The 24,716-nt window shown below is 36.6% G+C and overlaps 1 protein-coding gene across 2 annotated transcripts in view; it reads left to right on the plus strand.

Annotated features, from left to right (window-relative positions):
• The window catches only part of JAKMIP1 (janus kinase and microtubule interacting protein 1), a 209,735-nt gene that overhangs the window by 41,570 nt on the left and 143,449 nt on the right, over nt 1–24,716 (plus strand). The window lies entirely within an intron of this gene.

A 24,716-nucleotide genomic window follows, 5' to 3' on the forward strand; every position in this document is an offset into this window, starting at 1 on the left:
ACCTGGGTTATATTAACCCAGAGTTCCCCCATTATCTGTGGCCTTCTACACTGGTTGGGGAAAAAAAAACTTGAGATATTCATCTTAAAGCAAGGGAGATTGAGGAGAGGTGAGGGAAGGCATATGAATGGTGTGTAAGTTTCTTAAGGGCTATTAAAGAGAATGATTCATTTTTCTGCTAGCTGTAATAAGAATATAGATAGAGACCCAGTGGCAGAGAAATAGATTTTGATCTCCTATAAGACAAAACTTGGTGGGGATATATCAGTATCCCACAGTAGAATAAGCGGCTTTAGTAACTAGGGAATTTTCTGTCATTGGAGGCATTTAAGAATACATTGAACAGCTATTTGTCAGAATATTGTAAGAATGTATTCTTACATTGAGGATTAAAATAGGTCTTCTCAGCTCTGAGTTCTAGGATTCTATGACTCATTTCCAGGTATGAGTCAACATTTCTTTCACTTGATTTGATGGGGCATTTTCTAACAAGGAGACTTACTGGGCATGCACAATTTGGCTTGTAGTGATAAATGATTAGGTAACATTAAATGCATGACAATATAACTTTGCAATAGGTCTCCTGAGAAGAGATTGTGTTTTAATTTTCATGGATTTTATCAATTTTAATCAATTATTGATAGCCCACAATGAGGTTAGACCTTCATCTTGTATTCATGGCTATCTTTAAATATGGTTGCTGACACTGAAGTGTCCTTGCTGTTGATCCTCTACTTAGAATATATAGGAGAGCATTAATTTGAATAAGTGAAATGAATAAAAAAGATTTTATTAAGCTCTGTTATATGTTGTACATTGTGGTACATTTTGGGACTCAAATGGAAAAAAGATAATCCCTGTCATCAAGGACCTTTCATTCCCATGGGAGAAGACGCCATTTATAAAAGTCATGTCCAGGTTCAGGGACATCCTTCGATTTAGTCTTTTAAAAAATGACAGTGTAGATTTGATTATCTTTCCAAAACAACAGATAGAAAGGCAGAGGGGGAAGGTTATGTATGTTGTGGCGTGTTGAGGTGGCCAGGGAGTTTGGTGAGTATGGTTCAGGATAGTTATTTAGGGTTAGGGTTCCCAGCTTCCTAGGTAAAGCTAGAGTGCTGGTGAGAGCTGGCAGTCAGGGAATAGAGGAGGATGAATTTCAGGACAATGAAGAAATGTAAAAGAATATAATAGAGGTGAAAGGGTGCAGTAGGGTGTGTGTGTGTGCAGGGGATTGGAATCTAGACAAGGCTTGTTATGAGTATAATTCCATCAGGATGAAAGTTTCTAACTCCACCCCATTCTGATATTGTTAAATGAAGGGCCTGAGCAATCTTTATAACCTCGGGACCAGCTGCCAAGGCTTTGATGGAAGAGGAAAGAAATTTCCTAACCCAAATTCAAAAATCAGACAAACTGGGGAAGTCGTCCCTAAGACAGAAGAATGTCAATCAGGAGACAGATTGAGCAAAAGTGATTCTCCTTTGCTGACTGGGTGAATCATGTGATTCACACACATGCACAGAATAAGCTGGTGCTTTTCCATTTGTGAAGATGCTGCTATTGGTTCCTAGTAAGACAAAGACTTTTCAATAGTCCAACTATGTATTGGCAGCCATGGAGTTGAAATGGCCTCCCCATTCTATGGCAGAACATTGACAAGAATTAACCAGAATAAGAAAGCATGGATGGGTCATTTTCTGATGATATAAAAGATTTGACAAAAGAATACATAAATGCTAAAGCTTGCCCTTTGTTCACAAACTTAGCCATCCTGATAAATGACGAAACCAATTTAATGTGGCGTGACTTGTTCTTTGTGGACCCCATATTGGTTTCTGAGGATCACTGCTCCTCCCTTTTAGAAGTTGCTATAAAATTCTTTTAGAAATCCATGTTAAAATTTTACCAGGCACTGGTACCAAGTTGTCAGTGCCAACTGTGAAATGTAGGTCTTTGAACAATGGCGTATAATTCTGATAAGAAACCCTCCTTGGCTTTGCATTGATTATCTGACTTCTTTGTGAATAATTTAGTATTTCTACAAGTTATTCACACACTTTCATTTTTCATAGATGGGAAACAGGTCAGCCACTCAATAGAGCATTAATTATATTCCAGGCCCTCCATAAAGTTCTGGTGAAAAAAAAAAAAAAAAAAAGGCAAAGGCTCTTCCTGCTCTCAACAAACTCATTCTCATGAAGGGAAATGTTAATAACTGGGGACATGCCAGGTATATATAGAAGAGGGAGAATATAATCTCAGGAAAGTACACACTAGCTGCTGGGAGAAATGAGAAATACCTCCTGCAGGAGATGGGCATTGGAGCTGAGTTTTGAAGAAGCCAAGGCCGTTAAGAGGTGTGAGTGAGAAGAGAGCATTCTAGATATGGAGGCAAGGCTGGGGCAAAGACTTGGAGAAGGGAAATGAAAGATCTTATTCAATCTTGGTCTGTTTACTTCCATTGAGTTCCTACTAGGTGTATGATTAAAACTCAAAGGGAATAAACAGACTAAGATTGAACACTGTGCCCCTTGGTGAATATACTTTTCGCCCATCCAAAATTTGAAAACCTGGTCAAAATCTTAACTTCCCTCTGCAGCCTTTCCTGTCCATTCCAGCTGCTCAGTTCTGCCTTCCTTCTCTGAAAGGACCTACTTCCCCTAGAGTACCTCAGAGTGGCAGGAAACTGATGGTAGGTTCTTGAGGGCTATGCCCATGGAGTTCAGATTCTGGCTGGGGACCTGGAAAAGGAAGGACAGTGGACCAGTCTTCACTGGGACCAGTGGGCTCCCATTTAAGAAGTTTTCCACCACAGTATGAAGTCCTTTTACCATGGGATGGAAGCCGCGGCTTGTGATTTTCATTGTTGGATGAAAGTTTTAAACTCAACATCCTTGTCATTTAGCCTCCTTACCTTAGATATTTATTTCCCTGAATGTTCTTAGTTGCTATATTAATATTAGGGGATTGGAATAGGTAATCTCTAAATTCCCTTAAATCTTAAGTATTTATGTGAGATGAGAGACAAAGAGACAATCACCATTGTGACCTTGAGGAACTTTCCTCTATGGACCTCAGTTTCCCCATTTGCAAAAATGAAGAGGTTGGACTCAAATATCTCCCAAATCCTTCCAGTTCTAGATCTGTGATCCGATAAGCCTATAATCTATGAGGCAGACAGCCTGGGTTCAAATTCTAGTTTTTCTTCATACTTGCTTTTTGACCTTAGAGACTTTGGTTTTCTCATCTACACGGTGAAAGAGAGGCTAGAGCAATGATATCAAATTAAACTAGAAATAAAGTCCTGCAGGGCTTAGTGACTTAGTTTAGGTAATGCTCATTTGTAGTTTTCTATGTTGTGTTTTTATTTCTTTTGATAAACATTTCCTGATTATATTTTAATCTGGTTCCAATAACACTTGGGAGTTTTGCTGGCCACTTTTGGCCACCAGGCTGCAAGCCTGACACTTTTGGATTAACAGATCTGACAGTCCCTCCTATGATGATGTGCTTAACAAGGTCCAAGCAACCTCCAACAATCCTTGATCATGAAGAAAAGCATAGGAACTTGTGTTTAGGAATGGGGAGAAAACTCGAGTAAAGAATTATAATGGCCTGATTTCTAGGTTTGAGAAAGCCCTTTGAGGTCCCTCCTTCCAGCCTCCACCTGTAGTGATGTTTACTGTCAGCCAGTGGGCTCTTCAGCTAATGCAGCTTTTCAATATTTATCAGCATCTGCTGTTGCTTTAATTAAGTTTGGCCTGACTCATCTCACATTTGGGACCAGTGTCCTTTGAGCTTTGATCAGGAAGTCTGAATTCCTGCAAAGGTCTCCCAGCTGGTATCCTAGCTGATCTCTCCATGAATCTGGTGGGGTAGCCTTTTTCAAAGAAACTCCAGCTCCAGGGTGGCCTTTTCTATTGAAAAGGATAACACGATTCTGAGTATTTATTAGATCAATTCTGAACCCTGAAACTGAAAATCTGGGACTCTTTCATTGCTGGTTTTTTTTCATCCTTGTCAATATCAGGTCTTTGGTTCTCCAAGATTTTTCACTTGATCCATTTAGCCCAATTTTATCCTATATTTTTTGCAGCAATATAACCCAGCATTCTTTTACTTGGGGAAAAAGTGGTTCACAGCAAGCATCTATCCAGAGAATAGTCTAACTTTGGCCATGGTTGTACCTGGAAGAAAGGATGGCTTATTCCAAAGTACGCTTGGCACTTAGATGTCACTAACTAAATGTTTGCTCCTTGACAGTCTCTCCTTCATGGGAGTGAAGGAGGAAATCCTTAAAAGAGAAGTACCATGATGATAGGACTTTCTGTCCAAAGAATTGTGGGGAAACCATGGGTTCAGGCATGGGATTGACAGTCACTACAGAGAGGAAAATTATGCTTTGCCTAGTTTCATTTCCTGAGACAAACCTTTCTTTACCTTGCATTAATTATCTGACTTCTTTGCATATAACTGAAATCCCTTGCATATATCATTCCATGCCCATCCACCTCCTTCTCTCTATAAATAATGTACCAACAACCACTGTCTGTTGAGTGCCCTTTCAGTTTTCTCCTTCCCCCATTGTTCCTAGTACAGTCCTGAGCACATAATAGTTGTTGGGTGGTTGCCTTATGCCCCAAGTTTCTCTTTCTGTGTATGGTTTTATTTTGAGAGGGAATGCTTTTAAATATTTTCCAAACACACTAGCACCTGTGCTAAGGAGAAGGCCTGGTGATGAAGAAAGTAAAATGAAATCTTTGGCTGTTTTGCTATTCATTAATGATTCTGATAACTGCTCGATGGTTATGGTACCAAAACCCTCTGCCATGGTGAGTACTTTTGGAATGTTCAGTGGAAGGAGCATTTGGATTCAGAGCTAGAAGGCCTGAGTTTGGATTTATTCCTTCCTGTTTGTTATTTGAAAAATCCTGAGCTACCCAGTTTGCTCTTTCCAGTTTCCTCCTCTGTAAAATGAGAGGTCTCCAAAGTCCCTTGCTTTCTCTCTCCCAGTTACCATGCTTCTCCTCACTGGCCCTATTCCATACTAAGCAAGCACTGCTGGATTTGCCTCTATTACGAATGTGTAAGCCCTTGTAGAGCACATCTTCAGCCAAAGATTTTGCCAGTATCCAAATGACTGATAATTGAGTAAGGGAATTGTGGGTCTCTCTCCTCCCTTCATCTCTGTTCAATTGGTCTAGCTATCACTTTCTTTTGAAGTCTGTCCTGAACTATATGTTAAAATAAGGTCTTTCCTCCTTTGAACTCTCATTGCCCTTGGAACTTCTAATATACTGTCACATTATATGTTGTAGCCTATTTATTGTGCATCTCTTTTCTTTCCTTCATATTACAAACCACTACTAAAGTTTCCCCTGCATCCCCAATGTTCCATCATGACATAGAAATGACTGGTTTTCAAAGGTGCTGTCCAGTGGAGCACAAGCTTTGGCAGGGCCTATCAAACTGGGAAAGCTTCTGCATCCAACTGTCTGTCTGTCTCCCAACAAAGGACCAGTAAATTCTGAGAAATCTATAACCACGTTGGCTTTTGGTGGGATGATTTTTTGGGGGGAGACATAATATCCAAAGACCATTTGCTAGATCATAGGAGGAATATAATCTTTTCAGATAAAGAGGAGATATAACACTGCTTGGATCCACAAAAGGACTGAAGAAGGGAGACTGTGTGGTCGGAGACCTTGCCTTAGAGTCAAGAAGATGTGAGATCAAGTTTCTCCTTTGATACATACTAACAATGATCATGGACAAGTCATTAATTCTCTAGGGACATAAATTGAGTTGTTTGTTTTGGTATCAGAGAAAATTTCTAAATCAGAACTTCCCTGTACCAGTATAACCACAGGCCAGACCAAACTGCAGTGCAAACTCTAAGGTTCTTGAGCATAAGGAATGTGTTTTACTCATTTCTGAATACAGACGCCTCCTGACTCTTTATCTTGTACAAGGCAGACACTTAAATGTCTGTTGATCTCGGGTACCACTTCATCCCTCGTAGGTTATTTAAGATGACAGGGAAAGATAAATGTTGAAGGGTATGTGGGGAAAACAGGGACACTAATACCTTCTTGGCGGAGTTGGGAACTGCTCCAACCATTCTGAAGAGCAATTTGGAACTATGCCTAAGAGGCTACCAAACTGTGCATACCCACTGATCCAGCAATGTCTTTCCTAGGCCTGTATCCCAAAGAGAGCATAAAAGAGGGAAAAGTGAAAATGTGAAAAAATGTTTGTAGGAGCCTTTTTTGTAGTGGCAAGAAACTGGAAACTGAGTGAATACCCATCAATTGGGGAATGATTGAATGAGTTATGATGTATGAATATAAAGGAATACAATTGTTCTATAAGAAATGATGAACAGTCTGATTTCAGAAAAGCTTACATGAACTGATGCTGAATGTAGTAAGGAGGACCAGGAGAATGTTGGAGACAGTAACAACGAGATTGTGTGATGATTAACTGTCATAGACTTAGCTCTTCTCATAAACACAGTGATCCAAGACAAATTCCAATAGACTTGGGATGGACACCGCCATCCACATTCAGAGAAAGAACTATGGAGACAATACTGATGGAGCATAGTATTTTGACCTTTTTTTGGGAGGGGATTCTTGATTCTTTATCATGTTTGTTTTTTCCTTTTGTTCTGATTTTTCACAATGTGATTAACATGGAAATATGTTTAAAATACATATATAACCCATATCAAATGTCTTGCTGTCTTGGGGAAAAGGAGGGAAAGAGGAAGGAAAAAAATTGCAAATCAAAATCTTATAAAAATGAATGTTGAATACTATGTTTACATATAATTGGAAAAATAAAATACTATTAAGATTAAAAAACAAAGGGATATAAGCTGATTTAATAAGTGATTTACATATACATATGTAAATATGTACATATACACATGTGCTTATATACATATATATAGCAACACATATATGTATATAATGCACTTCACCAAATAATTATTGTTTTATTTATATTTAATAGTATTTTATGTTTTCAAATACATGGCCCTGCTCGATCAAAAGGCATGATAGTTTGATAGCCATTTGGGCATCATTCCAAATTTCAGCCATGCCTAATGAGGATCACAGGAACAGAGATTCAGATGGCTCTGTGGGGCTTGTCTATTCAAATCTCATTTTACATGTGCAAGAGACCAATGCAAGTTATATTCCAAGGAAATATAACTAGTAAGTAGAAAATCCAGGATTTGAACTGGAGATCCTCTGATCTTAAGAGCAATGAGGTAGTGGAGTGTCAGGAGCCCTGAGTTCAAATCTTGTTCAGACACTTATTAACCTTGTGACCTGGGCAAGGAACTTGTCCTGTTTGCCTCAGTTTCTACATCTGTAAAATGAGGTGATAATATCACCTACCTCCTAGGACTGTTATGAGGATCTAATGAGATAATGAGGAAGGGGGAGGAAACCAGGGAAGGCTTCATGTGACACAAAGGAGAGGCAAGATGAGACATGGGGCAAGGAAAGGGAATTTAATGACAAAAGAATGGACCAGATTGTGCTGAAACATGCACAAATATAATCGAGTTCTAGACTCAGATTGGAATGTCTGGTGAACACTTTCTATCTTTTCACATATCTTTAATAGACCTATAATTTGATATTTGACTCTGTTGGTGTTTATCTACTTCTGTAAGCTTCATCTTCACAAGAACTTTGCCTTTATGTAAACTTTTCAATCTTTGTAGATTTTCATACAGTGCTCTGTACACAGTAGATACTTAATCATTGTTGTTTTGTATGATATTCTTCAAATGTCCTTTCTGCCTTTAAATACCAACTCTTTATAAGCAGAAGGTTCCCCCCATCCCTGGCAATTGGGATTAAGTGACTTGCCAAGGGTCACATGGCTAGGAAGTGTTAAGTGTCTGAGATGAAATTTGAACTCGGGTCCTTCTGACTTCAGGGCTGGTGCTCTATCCATTGCACCACCTAGCTGCCTCATGTTTTATTTATCTTATTTGTATAAAATGCTACCAGCACAGTTTTTGACATAGAATGGATACTTTTTTACTTTTTTCTTTTTTTATTATTATAGCTTTTTTTTTTACAAGATATATGCATGGGTGATTTTTAAGCATTGACCTTTGCAAAATCTTCTGTTTCATCTTTTCCCCTCCTTACCCCCACTCCCTCCCTTAGATGGCAGATAGAACAATACATGTTAAATATGTTAAAGTATATGTTAAATACAATATATGTATACATATCTATACAATTATTTTGCTGCACAAGAAAAATCGGACTTAGAAGGAAATCAAAAATGCAAGCAGACAAAAACAGAGGGAGTGGAAATGCTATGCTGTGGTTCATACTCATTTCCCATAGTTCTTTTGCTGGGTGAAGCTGGTTCTCTTCATTATTGAACAAATGGAACTGATTTGGTTCATCTCATTGTTGAAGAGGGCCACGTCCATCAGAATTGATCCTTATATGGTATTGTTGTTGAAGCATATGATCTCCCGGTCCTGCTCATTTCACTCAGCATCAGTTCATGTAAGTATCTCCAGGCCTTTCTGAAATCATCCCGCTGGTCATTTCTTACAGAACAATAATATTCCATAACATGCATATACCACAACTTATTCAGCCATTCTCCAGTTGATGGGCATCCATTCAATTTCCAGTTTCTAACCACTACAAAAAGGGCTGCCACAAATATTTTTTGCACATACAGGTCCCTTTCCCTTCTTTAAAATCTCTTTGGGACATAAGCCCAATAGTAACACTGCTGGATCAAAGGGTATGCACAGTTTGATAACTTTTTGAGCATAGTTCCAAATCACTTTCTAGAATGGCTGGATATATTCATAGTTCCACCAACAATGTATCAGTGTCCCAGTTTTCCCACATCCCCTCCAACATTCACCATTATCTTTTCCTGTCATCCTAGCTAACCTGAGAGGTGTGTAGTAGTATCTCAGAGTTGTCTTAATTTGCATTTATCTGATTAATAATGACTTGAAGCATTTTTTCATTTGGCTAGAAATAGTTTCAATTTCTTTATCTGAAAATCATCTGTTTGTATCTTTTGACCATTTATCAATTGAAGAATGGCTTGATTTCTTATAAATTAGGGTCAATTCTTTATATATTTTGGAAATGAGGCCTTTAATAGAACCTTTGACTGTACAAATGTTTTTCCAGTTTATTGTATCCCTTTTAATCTTATCTGCATTAGTTTTGTTTGTAAAAAAGCTTTTTAATTTGATATAATCAAAATTTTCTATTTTGTGATCAATAATGCTCTCTAGTTCTTCTTTGGTCACAAATTCCTGCCTCCTCCACAAGTCTGAGAGGTAAACTATCCTATGTTATTCTAATTTATTTCTAATCTTATTTTTTATGCCTAGGTCATGAACCCATTTTGACCTTATCTTGGTATATGGTGTTAAGTGTGGGTCAATGCCTAATTTCATCCATACTAATTTCCAATTTTCCTAGCAGTTTTTGTCAAGTAGTGAATTCTTGTCCCAAAACCTGGGGTCTTTGTGTTTGTCAAATACCAGATTATTAAAGTTATTGACTATTTTAACCTGGGAAGGTTACCTATTCCACTGATCAACTAGTCTATTTCTTAGCCAATACCAAATGGTTTTGGTAACTGGTGCTTTATAATATAGTTTTACATCTGGTACAGCTAGGACACCTTCCTTAGATTTTTCTTTCATTAGTTCCCTTGAAAGTCTTGACCTTTTGGTCTTCCAGATGAATTTTGTTATTTTTTCTAGGTCATTAAAAGAGTTTTTTGGGTGTTTGATTGGTATAGCACTAAATAAATAGATTAGTTTAAGTAGTATTGTCATCTTTATTATATTTGCTCGACTTATCCAAGAGCACTTAATATTTTTCCAATTGGTTAGATCTGGCTTTACTTGTGTGGGAAGTGTTTTATAATTTTGCTCATATAGTTCCTGACTTTCCCTTGGCAGATACATTCCCAAATATTTTATACTATAGGCAGTTACTTTAAATGGAATTTCTCTTTATATCTCTAACTGTTGGATTTTGTTAGTGATATATAAGAATGCTGATGATTTATGTAGGTTTATTTTGTGTCCTTCAACTTTGCTAAAGGTGTGGATTATTTCTAATAGCTTTTTAGTAGAATCTCTAGGGTTCTCTAAGTATAACATCATATCATCAGCAAAGAGTGATAATTTGGTTTCCTTATTACCTACTATAATTCCTTTAATCTCTTTCTCAACTCTTATTGCCAAAGCAAGCATTTCTAATACAATATTGAATAGTGATTGTGATAGTGGGCAACTTTGTTTCACTCCTGATCTTATTGGGAATGGTTCCAGTTTATCCCCATTACATATGATGATTATTGATGGTTTTAAATAGATGCTACTGACTATTTTAAGGAAAAGTCCATTTATTCTTATGCTTTCAATGTTTTTTTTTTAATAGGAATGGATGTTGGATTTTATCAAATGCTTTTTCTGCTTCTATTTAGATGATCATATGGTTTTTGTTAATTTGGTTATTGATATAGTCAGTTATACTAATAGTTTTCCTAATATTGAACCAGCCCTGCATTCCTGGTATAAATTCTACTTGGTCATAGTGTATTATCCTGGGGATGATTTTCTATAATCTTTTTGCTAATGATTTATTTAAGATTTTTGCATCAATATTCATTTAAGGAGATTGGTCTACAATTTGCTTTCTCTGTTTTCAACCTAACTGGTTTATCTATCAGTATCATGTCTGTGTAGGAGTCCTTCAATCCCTATTTTTTCAAATAGTTCATATAACATTGGAGTTAATTGTTCTTTAAATGTTTGGTAGAATTCATATGTAAATCCATCTGGTCCTGGGGATTTTTTTTCTTAGGAAGTTGATTAATAGCTTGTTTTATTTCTTTTTCTAAAATGGGACTATTTAAGCAATTTATTTCCTCCTCTGTTAATCTGGGAAGCCTATATTTTTGAAAGTAGCCATCCATTTCACTTAGGTTTTCAAATTTATTGGCATAAAGTTGGACAAAGTAACTCCTATTTATTGCTCTAATTTCCTCTTCATTGGTGGAAAGTTGTCCCTTTTCATTTTTAAGACTAACAATTTGATTTTCCTCTTTCCTTTTTCTAACCAATTTACCAAAGGTTTATCTATTTTGTTGTTTTTTTTCATAAACCAGCTCTTAGTTTTATTTATTAATTCAATAGCTTTTTTAACTTTCAATTTTATTAATTTCTCCTTTTAATTTTAGAATTTCAAGGTTTTAAATTTGCTCTTTTTCTAGCTTTTTAAGTTGCAGGGCCAATTCATTGATCTTCCCTTTCTCTGTTTATTCAACAAAATAGATACTTACTAAATTCCTGTAAAATGATTCTACGTAATTAAAAAAAAATTCAAAGGCCATTTTTACCATCTTTTCTGAGCTGGTGCTTTATTCAGGGAAGTGCTGTCTCCCTACCTTATACCCACACCCTTTTATTTTTGCATTTAAACCTCAGGAAAGGTCACTATTTTTCCTTAATCTGACCCTTGATCAAAAGAGAGGGGGAGGAAATACATTTAAAATATTTATTTAATTCATTATTATTATTGTTATTGTTATTTTTGCAATTTATTTGCTAACAAGCTTTAACATTTATACAGACCCCCCTATACTTTTGATTTTTACAACAGAGCTCTGGGATGTAATGAATTTGACAGATGAATAAATTGAGACAGAAAATTAAGTGAATTAACCAAGATCACACAAATATAAAGTAAGAGAATTGAGATGTATAAAACCAGGGTTCTTTCCATTATGTCACAACTGCATTTAAAGTTTACCAAGTTTTTGAGAGTCCAATTTCCTAGTTGTATTGAGGAAGAAACCAAGGCCACTTAACTAAAATGACTAATGCTAGGTCACACAGGGAATTTAGTGTTGGATCCATTTCTCTTACCCTCTATCTCAGAGCCCTTTCTTTTGTGTGATAATGAGAACAGAAATATTTTATTCTTTGAGTTTTATTTTTAGTTCCAAATTCTCCCTCTCTCCAGCCCCTTGGTCTTACCTATTGAGAAAGCAAGACATTAATCTATTCATTGTAATTAGAAGTTTTGCAAATTATATTTTCTGATTAGCTATGTTATGGAGAAAAAAAATTAAGAGACAAAATATAATTCATTCTGCACTCTGAATCCAATATTTCCATATCTTGGGGTGGATAGCGTTTCATATCACTTTATGTAACTCCTTTGGAGTTGTTGTGGATCATTGTTTTAATAAATCTTTCACAATTGATCATTTTTATATTTTTATTACTTCTGGTTCTGTTTGCTCACTTTGTTGTCAGTTCATGTATGTCTTCCCAGGTTTTTCTGAAACTATTCCTTTTATCATTTCTTATAGCACAATAATATTCTATTACATTCATATACTATAACAGATTCAACAAAAAATTCTCCAATTCTCTCAATCTCCAATTTTTTGCTACTACAAAAGTGCTGATATAAATATTTTTGCATATATAGTTTTTTTTCTTTTTTCATTTGATCTCCTTGGGGAAGTGGCATTTTTGGATTACAGCATATGCACAGTTTTATAGTACTTTGGGCAGAGTTCCAAATTGCTTTTCACAATGGTTGGGCTAGTTTAAACTTCTACCACGTGGACATTAATGCACATCCTTTCCAACATTTATCATTTTTCTTTTCTATCCTCTGTCTTTAAGTTGATGAAAATGGGATAGTGCTTCAGAATTGTTGTAACTGAAGCAAATCAATTAAAGGAAGAATGCAAAGTCCTTAATAGACCATATCTTACTACATTTTCCCAAATGCTTCTTTTAATTGGCAGTTCTTTGGCAACAGTTCAATGACATCCAGACAAGTTAGTTATTCTGTCAGGGTAATTATTAAATGTTTGCTTTAGGTGCTTTGGGCCTCACCCCAAGTTTCACAAAAGGTGTCACCATGAATTAGTCGAGAGTATTTCCTAATCCTAGAATAGCCTTTTACTAATGAAAGGAAATGAAATCTAAACATACAAATAATAGGTATTATTTGATATGTATATATATATATATTTATAGAGAGAGAGATAAATCATTTAGATGGAACATGTAAATGTATATGCATTTATGCTGGTATGTATGTGAATATGAATATAAAGTGACTGGCTATATCTGTGCAATACACATATATACATGCATAAACACACACATGCATATATCCATTATATATGTTGTTGCACACCTATGCACAATATACATATCTGCCTACTTAGGAATACACCTTTTTGCCTACATACTTTCACCTGTAACAAATTTTTCAGGTTTGCACTTGAAATCTTTATAGCCAGTTTATATATATTATATATGTGTATATCATATATATATATATATATATATATGAATAAACAGCTTAGGTGTTGAGATAGAATCCAGATTTTTGGTTAGAGTTAATTATTAGTGTGTATCCACAGATTTATATTGTTATATGCATCTTTATGTGCATCTCTCTCTCTCTCTCTCTCTCTCTCTCTCTCTATATATATATATATATATATAGATATAGATATAGATATAGATATAGATATAGATATAGGCTTGTTTTTTCCCAAATACATGTAATAACAATTTTAAACATTTGTTGATTCTTTTTAAAAGTTTTAAGTTTCAAATTCTCTCTTCCTCCCCTTCCCTGTCCCTGAGATTAAAAGCAGTCTAATATAGTTATACATGTGCAGTCATGTCAAACATTTCCATATTAGTCATTTTTATGAAAAGATTTGAACAAAAAAGGGAAAAAAAGGAAAATGAAAAAAAAAATTTTCAGTCTTGTACACACACCATGTATATCTATGTCTATCCATACTTCTGTAGTTTCTGCTGCAATTCTCCTCCTGGCTATAAAGCTTTCAATATGTTGGCCTGTGCAAATATAGATTACCAGTTTTATCTTTCATTAGTGGAATTAAGACTTTAGCTTAGAACAGTTGGTCGGTAAGTGAGGATAGTCTTTGAATCAAACACTTGAGGGACTGTAAGAGAAGGATATAAGATCTGTCTTGTGGAAGGCCCCTCCCCCAATTAGGAACACTTACATTTCTCCTTCCTACCCCTCATTTTTTTGTCCTGAGAAGTCTTCTCCTATCTCTGATACCTTTTCCTCTGGGATTTGCTAGAACTGAGGCTTCTTGCTGCCATTTTTGCACTTCTCCTTTTCTCTCCCTCTGGCTTCTCCCTGGGAGCTGTCCAGCCCCTGAAGTCTCCAATGAAAGGAAACATCTAATTTCATTGATCAAAGGGAGGCCAGGCCTATGCTTTCTACTGCATTATGTATTGATAGAGAAAGGTTCTCATGGACACCTCCTAAGACATCCCTAACCAGAAAAGGATATGGGCTGTTCCCATAGCCATAATGAAAGACAACTGATAGACAAGTGACAAGAATTCATTAAGCACCACCCATGTATCAGGCACTGTGCTAGGCACGGTATTTGGGATACAAATATAAAGGATTAGGTTCTAATGGGGAAGACAATAAGTACTTATATAAGCACATGCAGCACAAATAAAAAGGCAATAAATGCAAAAGTGTCAAATATGAGGCAGTTTCTGAGGGAGGACACCAGCAGTTTGGTATATCAAGAAAGAGTTCATCGCTACCATGGGCTTTCAGGTACGTATGCTGACTAGTTGAAAGGCAGGAATATTGTTCACAGATTATCATGTGTGATGGACAGGGAAAAATACTCCATTTGGATTGGAGCGTATAAGAGTAATAGTAAAGTCCAATATGGCTGATGAGATACCTGGGAACTAGTTTCTCAAGGGCTTTACAAGTTTAACAGAATGATTTCTCTTTTCCAGCAGTGTCAGTCAAAGAACAGAATCATGTTATTGGTTCTGTGCTTAAAGAAAATACCTTTGACCACAGTGTGCAGTCCTAGAGTGGAGAGAAACTTGAAACAGGGAAACAAATTTGAAGACTCATATGACAATTTAGACAAGAGGTAACATGGGATTGAATTTAGGTGGTAACTATATGAGTGGAGATAAAGAGAGAAGATGCAAGATATATTATGAAGGCTAAAATGGCAAGCTTTGACAATTGATGATTGAAAATATAAGATGAAAGGGAATTATGGGGGATTGTGAAGCTGAGAGACCAGGAGAATAGTGGTACCTTTGATAGAAATAGGGAAGCTGGGAAGAGGGGGCTAAGGTGGCCACAGATTAACACACATGCACATCCACACAGTGTCTCCCCCAAATCCTCATGCATTCTGTATAATGATGATCATTAAACCCATGGTAACCACTAAGTTTACTCTCTTTTATAGAAGTTTATATATACATACATACATACACACACATATACATATATATATGTGCAGTTTTTTTATTTTTCAAAATACATGCAAAGATAGTTTTCAACATTCAAAGTTACTCTCAATACTGAGAATGTTGATAGAGAAGGGAAGAGAGCCTAGGATAGAATCTTGAAGAATATTATCCACATTGGTAACCATGGCATTAGTAATTCAATAAACATCTCTTGAGTACCTACTATGTGCCAAGGGCTAGAGATACAGAAAGGCAAGACAGTCCTTGCTTTCAGGGAACTTATAGTCCAGTAGTGGTTTGCAATTTAATATTAAAAGAATTCCATGAAATAAACTCATTTTACCCAAGTTAGAAAAAGGCCATTAATGAGAATTATCAAGAACATCAACTATTATGGATTGTCAGGGAAAAACGTGTTTTAGTACAGTTATTCACTGTCTACTATGTGCCCAGCATTGGGCTAAGTGTTGGAAATATAAAAAGGGGAAAAAGATATTCCTTGCCCTAAAGGAGTTCACAGTGCAATGCAGAGTAAAAAAAAAAAAAAAAAAACAGAAGAAAAAGCTACATATAGCTATTTAGAGGATGAATAGTAATAATTAACAGATGGAAGGTTTTATAACTAACAGCGGTTAGGAAAGGCTCTCTAGCGAAGGAGGGGCTTACAAAAATCTAATGTCAGAATCGCAGTTTTGGATGAACAAGAATCCTCCGTCATAGAAAACTGCAACAGGTTTTGTGCAGCAACATATAACAGGAACCCATGTAACATATCAGACATGATTATTCAGTCTTCCTTCCCACACTTCTACTGTAAAATCTTTGTCTCAACCACAGCACAAGAAATACAGGAAGTTCTCAGTGAATAACTGAGCTTCTGAATGAATGCATGTAACATTAGACATAAATGAAGTTTTGTGTGTGAGAAAGATATGCCTTGATCTCTAGCTCTATCTCTTTAACTTTCTTTGTCTATTCTGGAGCAAATCTAACAGGTGAAAATGACTTGACTCTACTGCACTGTTCTCCCTGGATCAATTATTAGACATTTTAGGAAGAACGAATGTCCCGTGGAATTATGTGCGCATATGCTGCGTGAAAGGGGGAGGTTGAGATTGTTAAGTTTGTAAAATAAAAAAAATATATAAGCAGTCATCCATTCAGCTACAAATGATCACAGTAGGAAAAGCAAGGCTAATTTAGTAACCATGGCTGCTGGTATCAGAAGGCAAATGTTTAGAGCAGACAGCATTTGGCTGATTTTTACAAGTCTCAGTTAGAAAGGGAATGTAGAACAGTCTGTTAAAGCTGTGTCAGCATCTGATCTGGATTTATCCCAGCCAAGTATTAATTGTCCTTGTTCATCAGCATTCTTTATATATGGGTATTTTGTACTCCCTGTGAGATATCATAGAGTCAGATCTAAAAAGCAACTTGGAAGTCTTTTGCCTTAGAACCATTCTTAGATCATAGCAGCAAAATGAGAGCTAGAGAAAGGAGATGGTTTGTCAGAGGTCACATAACTAGTGTTATGAATTTCCTGGTGATGTGCTGAAATGGATCCTGATTTTATGAGATTTGGATTTAATTTATCTGCCTAGTAATTCTAGGCAAGTCATTTATTCTTGGACTTGGGAGGAAGTATAGTGTGTTTGAAAGAGTCATGAAACCTGGCCCAGACTTCTTTTGTCTCACTCAAATTTCCTCATTTGTAAAATAAAGGGACTGCCCTGAAAGATTTCTGAGATGTCAGTCCTAAATTTATGATTTTTCTCTCAACTTTTTATGCCTGACTTGTTGGGACAGTGCTTTGAATACTTTAAGGACCTAAATGTAAGTGAATTGTTTCATTCATGTAAACTTATTGCCGTGATAGGATAGGCTGAAAAATGTATAGGGTAGTGAATGAAGAACAGATTTTATGGGACAAGCTCTTCTTTTGTCTAATTTCTGCTTGTTTGACTCTCTGAGAAATAAGAGAATAGAATGACTATATTGAGGATTTTCATTTTTTAAAATGAGGACCACTTTTCAATTAAAAAAAAGTTTTCAGAGACTCCTAAGTGTTGTGCTTGTATGTATGTGTGTGTGTATATGTATAAATCATTATTTCTTATTGTTTAATATTTTAAAAGTACATAAATTTGTTTGTTCTTGCCTGTTTTTCTTTTTGGATTTTGTTGCATACCCAGATGCACTTTAAAAATATTTTAAAGCCAGGAGTGGTGGAGTATGTCCAGAGTTCCTGATGCTAGAAAGGCTGAGTCAATGATGTCTCAACTTTGGGAATTTTGAGGTAAAGTAGGTATAAAGTCTATTGGATGGCAGCATATAGATCAATATAGTTAATCTCCTTAAGTACATGACAACTGGACTATCTGAAGAGGGGTGAACTGGCTCATGTTAAGAAAAAGCAGCTGGTTAAAGCATTCATGATGATTTGCATTAGGATCAGGCTTGTGAGTGGCCACAGCACTTCCAGTGTGGACAAAACAAAATTCAATGATCCTCCTCTCTTTTTTTATAAAAACAAAAAACAAAAAAACTAATCCCTATTGAATATGGTTCACAACATAGCACTTTCACTTTTTGTTGTTATTTGCTTACATTTTATTTTGCTTCTTTTTTTTATTGGTTTGATTTGATTTTTCTTGTGCAGCACAATAATTGTATAAATATGTATGCATATATTGGATTTAACATGTATTTCTACCATGTTTAACATAAATTGAAATACATGCCATGTAGGGGAGGGTGTGGGGGAAGGGGGGAATGGGAACACAAGATTTTGCAAGGGCTAATGTTGAAGAATTGTCCACGCATATGTTTTGAAAAATAAAAAATGTTAATTAAAAGAATCAGTCCCTTAATCTTAATTTCCCCCACTCAACTAAAAGTAGGGAAAAAATACCTTAACAAATGAACATAATCAAAACAAATGAATCCATGTAGTGGCTAGGTTAAAAACAAAAAACAGAAACTACAATAACCAGATATGTTAGAATTGCAATGCCTTTCATGCATATGTTGATTCAGTGGCTACTGAGGTTCCTTCCAACTCTCAGAACCTATAATCCTCTAAGGAAGATCAGAATGTTAATGCTTGTTTTGCTTCTCAATTTAGGGGCGCTTTGAAATGACATCTTGATTCCCTAAAGGTTTCAGACTGGAATTTGCTGATCTACATCTGATATTCCTTCAAGAAATAATTTCGGTTTTACATTTACCTATTTTGTTGTGTTTGAGGTGTAAATATGGTGGAGTAATTAGGCATTGCATAGCAACAGAACACCGTACTTGGAGTTTTAGTCTAATCATTGACCTTGCCATGGTGGAGAGGAGGAAGCTTCTTCACCTTAACATTCCTCCTTGTTCCCCACTTTCAGGAGACTGGCCAATCTGGCCAATTGACTCCATTGTTTGCCCCAAACTCCTGCTCTGGGTCCCTAGTCCTATGTTCTTCATGTTCCTTCTTGGGAAAAGATCAATAGGTAATGTGCAGGTAGATATGTAACTGTATTTTGACATGTTGTCCCTACTATTAAATCTAAGTTCAGTGAGTGCAAAGACTACTGTTTTTCCTTTTCCTGCACCTTCAGTGCTTAGCACTAAGTGCTTAAGAATTCATATTTACTAACTTACTGACTCACACGGGCAATTTTCTTATTAGGGTTGACTCATTGTCTTCAAATGATAAACTCAGCTTCTCCCCCCTCTTTATTGACCATACCCTCTGGAATATTCTTCTATTGTTAACAAACTTCTGCCTCTTAGAGCTCTTCTTATATTTTTCATCATCTGTTGCTTGTCTTGTCTTGAAGACATTATCTCCTGCCATTTACTCTATGACTGGTTGACCCCTTTTTTCCCCCATGTCCCTGAAATCTAAGGTCAGGAGGAGGAGTTGGAATCCCTGCTCCACACTATCGCAATCATACCTTCCTTCTGATGTCGTCACTCAGCCTTTTTATCCTTTCCATTTCATTGTTGCTGCCATCCATGGCCCTCCTTTTTACTCTCCTTCCCAATAAGTTCATTGTCTAACAGTCTTTTTCTTTACTCCAAGCTCCACTTCACTTTAATACTGTGACTTCTCAGCTTAGGATGAATTTCTCAGCCTCCCCATTCACCAGGAGTTTTGTTTACATTTTATCTTCACTCTCATGGGAATACTCATACCTTTGATATCCGACCTCTGTCCAATCCTAATTTATTCAAGGTGCTGGAATTCCTAATTACAATTGTGTTGTATATGAGTGTGTGTGTGTGTGTGTGTGTGTGTGTGTGTGTAAAATAATTGGTGAACCTAAAAGTACAGTAGAGATGTAAATGGGTCTTATTGTCATTATAATTACTATGATTCTTATTATCGATTGCTTAATTGATACGACCATGATGTTTGGGACTTTTCATGGGCACAGATATAGGAATGGCATGAGGTATGGTAGAAAGAATATGGGAGAAGACATAGGTTTACCTTTCTGATCCTGAGCCTCCTCATTTTTGAAACAAAGGACTTGGACTAGAGGATTTCAAAGGACCTTTTCATATTTAGGAATTTAAGGGCCTCTAAAATATAGTCGGAGGAGACAGAGTCATGGGAGGGGAAAAATTTAGAAATTCAATATAACAAAGGATTGAAAGGAGGGACATCGTGCCAAGAGGTGGAGGAGTGGTTGGAGCATGAGAAGAGCAGACCGGATCCACAATGTGTAGGAGCGGAAGCCAAGAGCAGGAGCCAAGTTCGATATTCACTGAGCAGCCAAGGGTTAAGGGAGCCGAGAAGTAGATGAAGCAGGAAGCAGACTGACAGCTGATTGATGCCCTGTCAGGGTGTTCTTCAAAGCTGGCTTTGTAGGTGCCAGCCAAGCCTCCTGATGGTGTTGAAAAGGGAAGTGCTGTCATGTGCTAGAAACTATACAGATTGCTCTGCTTGAGGATTAATTCAATCCATTTCAATGTGTTCAAAGGAAGTAATATGGGTCCTGAGTTGGAGGGGCAAAGATGGAAAATCACAGAGTGTTAGTCTTGCAGACATGTCATACCCTCCTACTTCTGCTTCCCAACTACTGTGCTTGCTTTAAAATTCTGGGCTTGAGCTCCCTCACCTGCAAAGCCAGAGCGCTGAGGCTTTCCAACTTCTATTCCCCTTTGAGATGGGGGAATTAAACTCCAATGTTAAAACAACCCATTACTCAGTGGTCTTACAAACGGTTCATAGCAGAGATTTAGTCCATACCAATATCCTTTCTACTCTATTATCTCGGTCTTCCCCAATTTAGTCTTTTCTCTGAGTTTCTGTGAGGACTTGAACAGCAGCAGCTTTCTTACGATCTTGCAGAGTCTATGCTCTTAGGTTCATGTTTTTTTTTTTTTTTTTGTATGCAAATAGGTAGTCATGATTAATATAAAAAATCTATAATAAATTTAATCAAAGTACTTTAAAGTAACATCAACGTCCTTCCTGTGTTCTCTCTTCTGTATGTATTCTAAATATGGTTTTGTTTTTTTTTTTTTTAGTATTTTATTGATTTTTCCTTCTCTTTTTTATAGTACCCTTTCTAGGTTAAATTAATTGTATTCTTAAACAACACAATTAACAGCATGTAAGTTTCATATTCCCTCCTTGAGTTTTTCCACTCCACCCCCCAAAATCCTGTCCCGATGGCAAACATAAAACGAAACAACACAATTCGAAAACGGCCATGTTTGACCATTGTTTGTTTTTAAAGAGTCAGCATGACTCTTTCTGTTTTTTGCTCACATTTTTGTTTTCCTTCTCAGATTATTTTTTACCTTCTTTCTAAATCTGATTTTTTTGTGCAACAAGATAACTGTATAAATATGTATACATATATTATATTTAACATATACTTTAACATATTTAATATGTATGGGACTACCTGCTATCTAGGGGAGAAGGTAGGGGAAAGGAGGGGAAAAGTTGGAACAGAAGTGTTTGTAAGGGTCAATGTTGAAAAATTACCCATGTGTATGTTTTGTCAATAAAAAGCTATAATGATAATTAAAAAGAAAGGAAAAAATGAAGAGACAGCATGGCACAAAGGATAGAAAATGATACCAGAGATCAGGATGGCCTGGATTCAAGTCCTAACTGCTACATATTGACTAAATGACTCAGGCTCTAAGCCTAACATTGAACTGAACCATGAGCTCAGGTGACTCTTAAACCTTCAGTTGTAGGGAAGATGCTGCTCTGAAAGAAATCTGAAATCCCTCATGAAGGTGCTCCCTATGCTGATGACTCTTGGAACTCTTATTGTTGTCAGGATCTAAGTAGTTACCTGAGATATCTGAAGCCTTCTGAGATTTTTGCTCAGTTATTTAAAATATGTGAAACTAAGGCTCAGAAGGAAAGCATCTCAGGCTTTCATTATTGTCTTTATGAGAAAACAAAGTTTCTCATTCCTTTGGGGATGGCAGGCAAAATATTCCACACCTTTAGTTAAAGAATAGGAAAGTTTTTGTCCATAAAATGACATAATTGTCATTCATCTACTTATTGATGGATCTATAATGCTGTGGATATGGCTATTACTCCAACTGATACAGATTATTACCTGTTCATACTTTCAGAGCTTATGAAACTTTTGGCCATATCATCCATGGACTGCCCACCATTCTGAAGACCTTCCAAAAAATAATTAATATTTTGTGCACACCAGTGTTATGTCCGAGTTGCCCATCTGTAGTCCCACCCACAGTTTATGACTGGCTCATCTCCTTTTCCAATAACATATTAACTTTTGCATCATTTTTGGCCACTTTGTATGCATGTCTTCTTAGTGATATGAAGTTTGTCTATGTGATGCTGTATCTTTCCATTGCCCTTCAGATCATCTGAGGCTGTGGTATTCCAATTCAGGTAATTTGTAACTCCAGATGAGCAGGCTGGTGTTCTGTGATTCACATTTCTGGCAAAATACTGATTTTTAATAATTTAATAATTTAAATAATTTAAAATTATTTAATGTCCTAATGGCTAAGACTTGGAACAGTTGCTACTAAACACACAAGCTATTTTCCTTTCCTCTCTTGGGGTATGTGTGCTCTGGATTAGCTTTGGAACCTGCCTTTTGGAAAATGGAGGTAGAAGATTGGTCCAAATAAGACTGGTTTGAGTTGGTGATGCCGAATAACAGCATTAGAGCAGATGTTCAAATGTGGAGCTTAGAATGGAAAGCAGATTTCTGGAAAGCAAATTGATGAAGTTCCCCGCCATTTCTATTATCTCCAACATCAGTTAGAGTGAAAGAGTCTGCCATTGTGAAATGGTGGAGGTCTGATGTCAGTTGTGGGCAGTCAGGTCCTGTGTTTAACTCCAGCATTACAGTTAGTTGTTAGTATCTTTTTTTTTCCTTAAGAGAATTGGTATAGCACAGCCAAGGTGTTAAACTGCTATAAAATTCAATTTCATTAAGTGTCTACTGGCTGTCCAGAATTGTGATAAGTAATTAAGACTAGTGCCTTATTATCTCTTGTGATCCAGAGTGTGCCCACTCTAACAATGGATTCTGGCATCAAGGAGACATGGATTCAGTCTTGGAGAAATGTGATCCCAAAGATAAGAAATCATGCTTTTTCACATCTCATGGCTTGTTGTATTTCCCCTTTGGAACTCTGGGAAAAAATCTCTAAAATACAGCTTAGGTATGGCTGATACATAGAATTATCTTTAAAAGTGATTAAAATGCTCTGTATAGAAAGTATGAGCTATTACCAAAAAAGAGAAATGATTAAAATGTAATAGCAAATATTTAAGATGTGGAACAATAATTCATCCTCTTTTGAGGATGGTTTCTTTTGACTGGTTTCTGGAACGATTGGACTCATGAGGTCAAAATCTGTTTGCTAGCCTAATATGGTGCTGTATGTGGCTCCTTAGATGAAGAATCCTTCTGAGAGTGGAGCTTTTCTTTTTTAAGAGATTTTTTAAAAAATCATCTCTTGCTGGGCAACTAGCATTGGTGTCAGAACTCCCAACTCCTCAAGTTCCCAAGGTTGTCTCCAGATCTGAAAGGTCGGGATGGCTTATCGATGGTAGTGCTTGGCACATAACAAGTGTTTACTAAATCTCTCTGGCTGACTGACCTGAGCTCCCGGAAAGGAACAAAAAAGAGGAGAGGTAGCCAAGCCCCAGCTCAGACTTGCTTAGGTGGCATGCACATGATCTCACTGCCATTTGTTCAGTCTGTAGCTTCTGGACAGGAACAAAGAAGAGACATCCCCTATTCCTCATCCTCTTAACTTTCTCTTCCCATTCCTCTTGGTAGTCGCAAGGGAGATATGTATTAAGCCAAGCCCTAGAGAAGGAGGTGGAGATTTTCTATGGGAATTTATGTAGACCACAAAGGATAGCTCTTATTGGCTCAGTCACCAGTGGTCTTCAGTACCATCCCTAGTCAGTGGGACAGAGTTGGAAAGCTGCGGGTGGCTCTCTTCTTTCAGCAAAGTTCCTGAGTTTGTAATCCAGTAGAAGAGGGCAGAACATATTCCCTTTTTCATCATCTGCCTCAGGCCAAGAGATCTGAGAGGACACTTCCTGGTTGCACTTGGAATGTCTGATACTCTCCAGTGGAATTATGATCTCAAAGTAAGCAAACTGCACACACCCTATGACCCAGGAATAACAATCCTAGAAATTTACCACAAAGAAATCAAAGAGGAAAAGGACCCATATGTACAAAAAGTGCAGCAGCTGTTTTTGTGGCAGCAAAATGCGAACAAACTGGAGACTAAGGGAGCACTCAGCTGATGGGGAATAGCTACAACATTATGAATGTCATGAAACTTTATTGCACTCTGAGAAATGATAAAACTGGCAGTTTCAGAGAAATCCATATATGTCTTTGAATTGATTCAGAATAAAATGAGAACCTGGAGAGCAATATACACAAAGAAAACTTTGAACGTTGTTAAGTCTGATGCAATAATAAACCATAATTCCAGAGGACCAAGACTGGTGTGCTGTATAGCTCTGGCCATTTGTAGAACGAGAACCTTATCTTCGCATATAGTCAATGCAGGGACAATTTTTGCTTGTTGAATCTTATTTGCTGCATTTTTCTTTGCTTTGTATTGATTTGGGGGAGGGAATGAAAAGGAAAGAGTAAATGCTTGCTAATTTGCTATATATATATATATATATATATATATATATATATATATATATATATAATTAAAAGATTGATTTTTGGGCCATAGCTTATCAATATTCTGTGTCTTGTTACTCTTCTTTCCTTAGCTCTTGGAGAGATAGAAAGCTTTGATATGACACTTAAATATTTACAAAGGTCTTTCCTTACCATCCTACTGTGAAGTAGGTGGTGATCATAATCATTTA

Source organism: Sarcophilus harrisii, chromosome 6 (assembly GCF_902635505.1).
Source record: "Sarcophilus harrisii chromosome 6, mSarHar1.11, whole genome shotgun sequence".
Classification (NCBI taxonomy): Eukaryota; Metazoa; Chordata; class Mammalia; order Dasyuromorphia; family Dasyuridae; genus Sarcophilus; species Sarcophilus harrisii.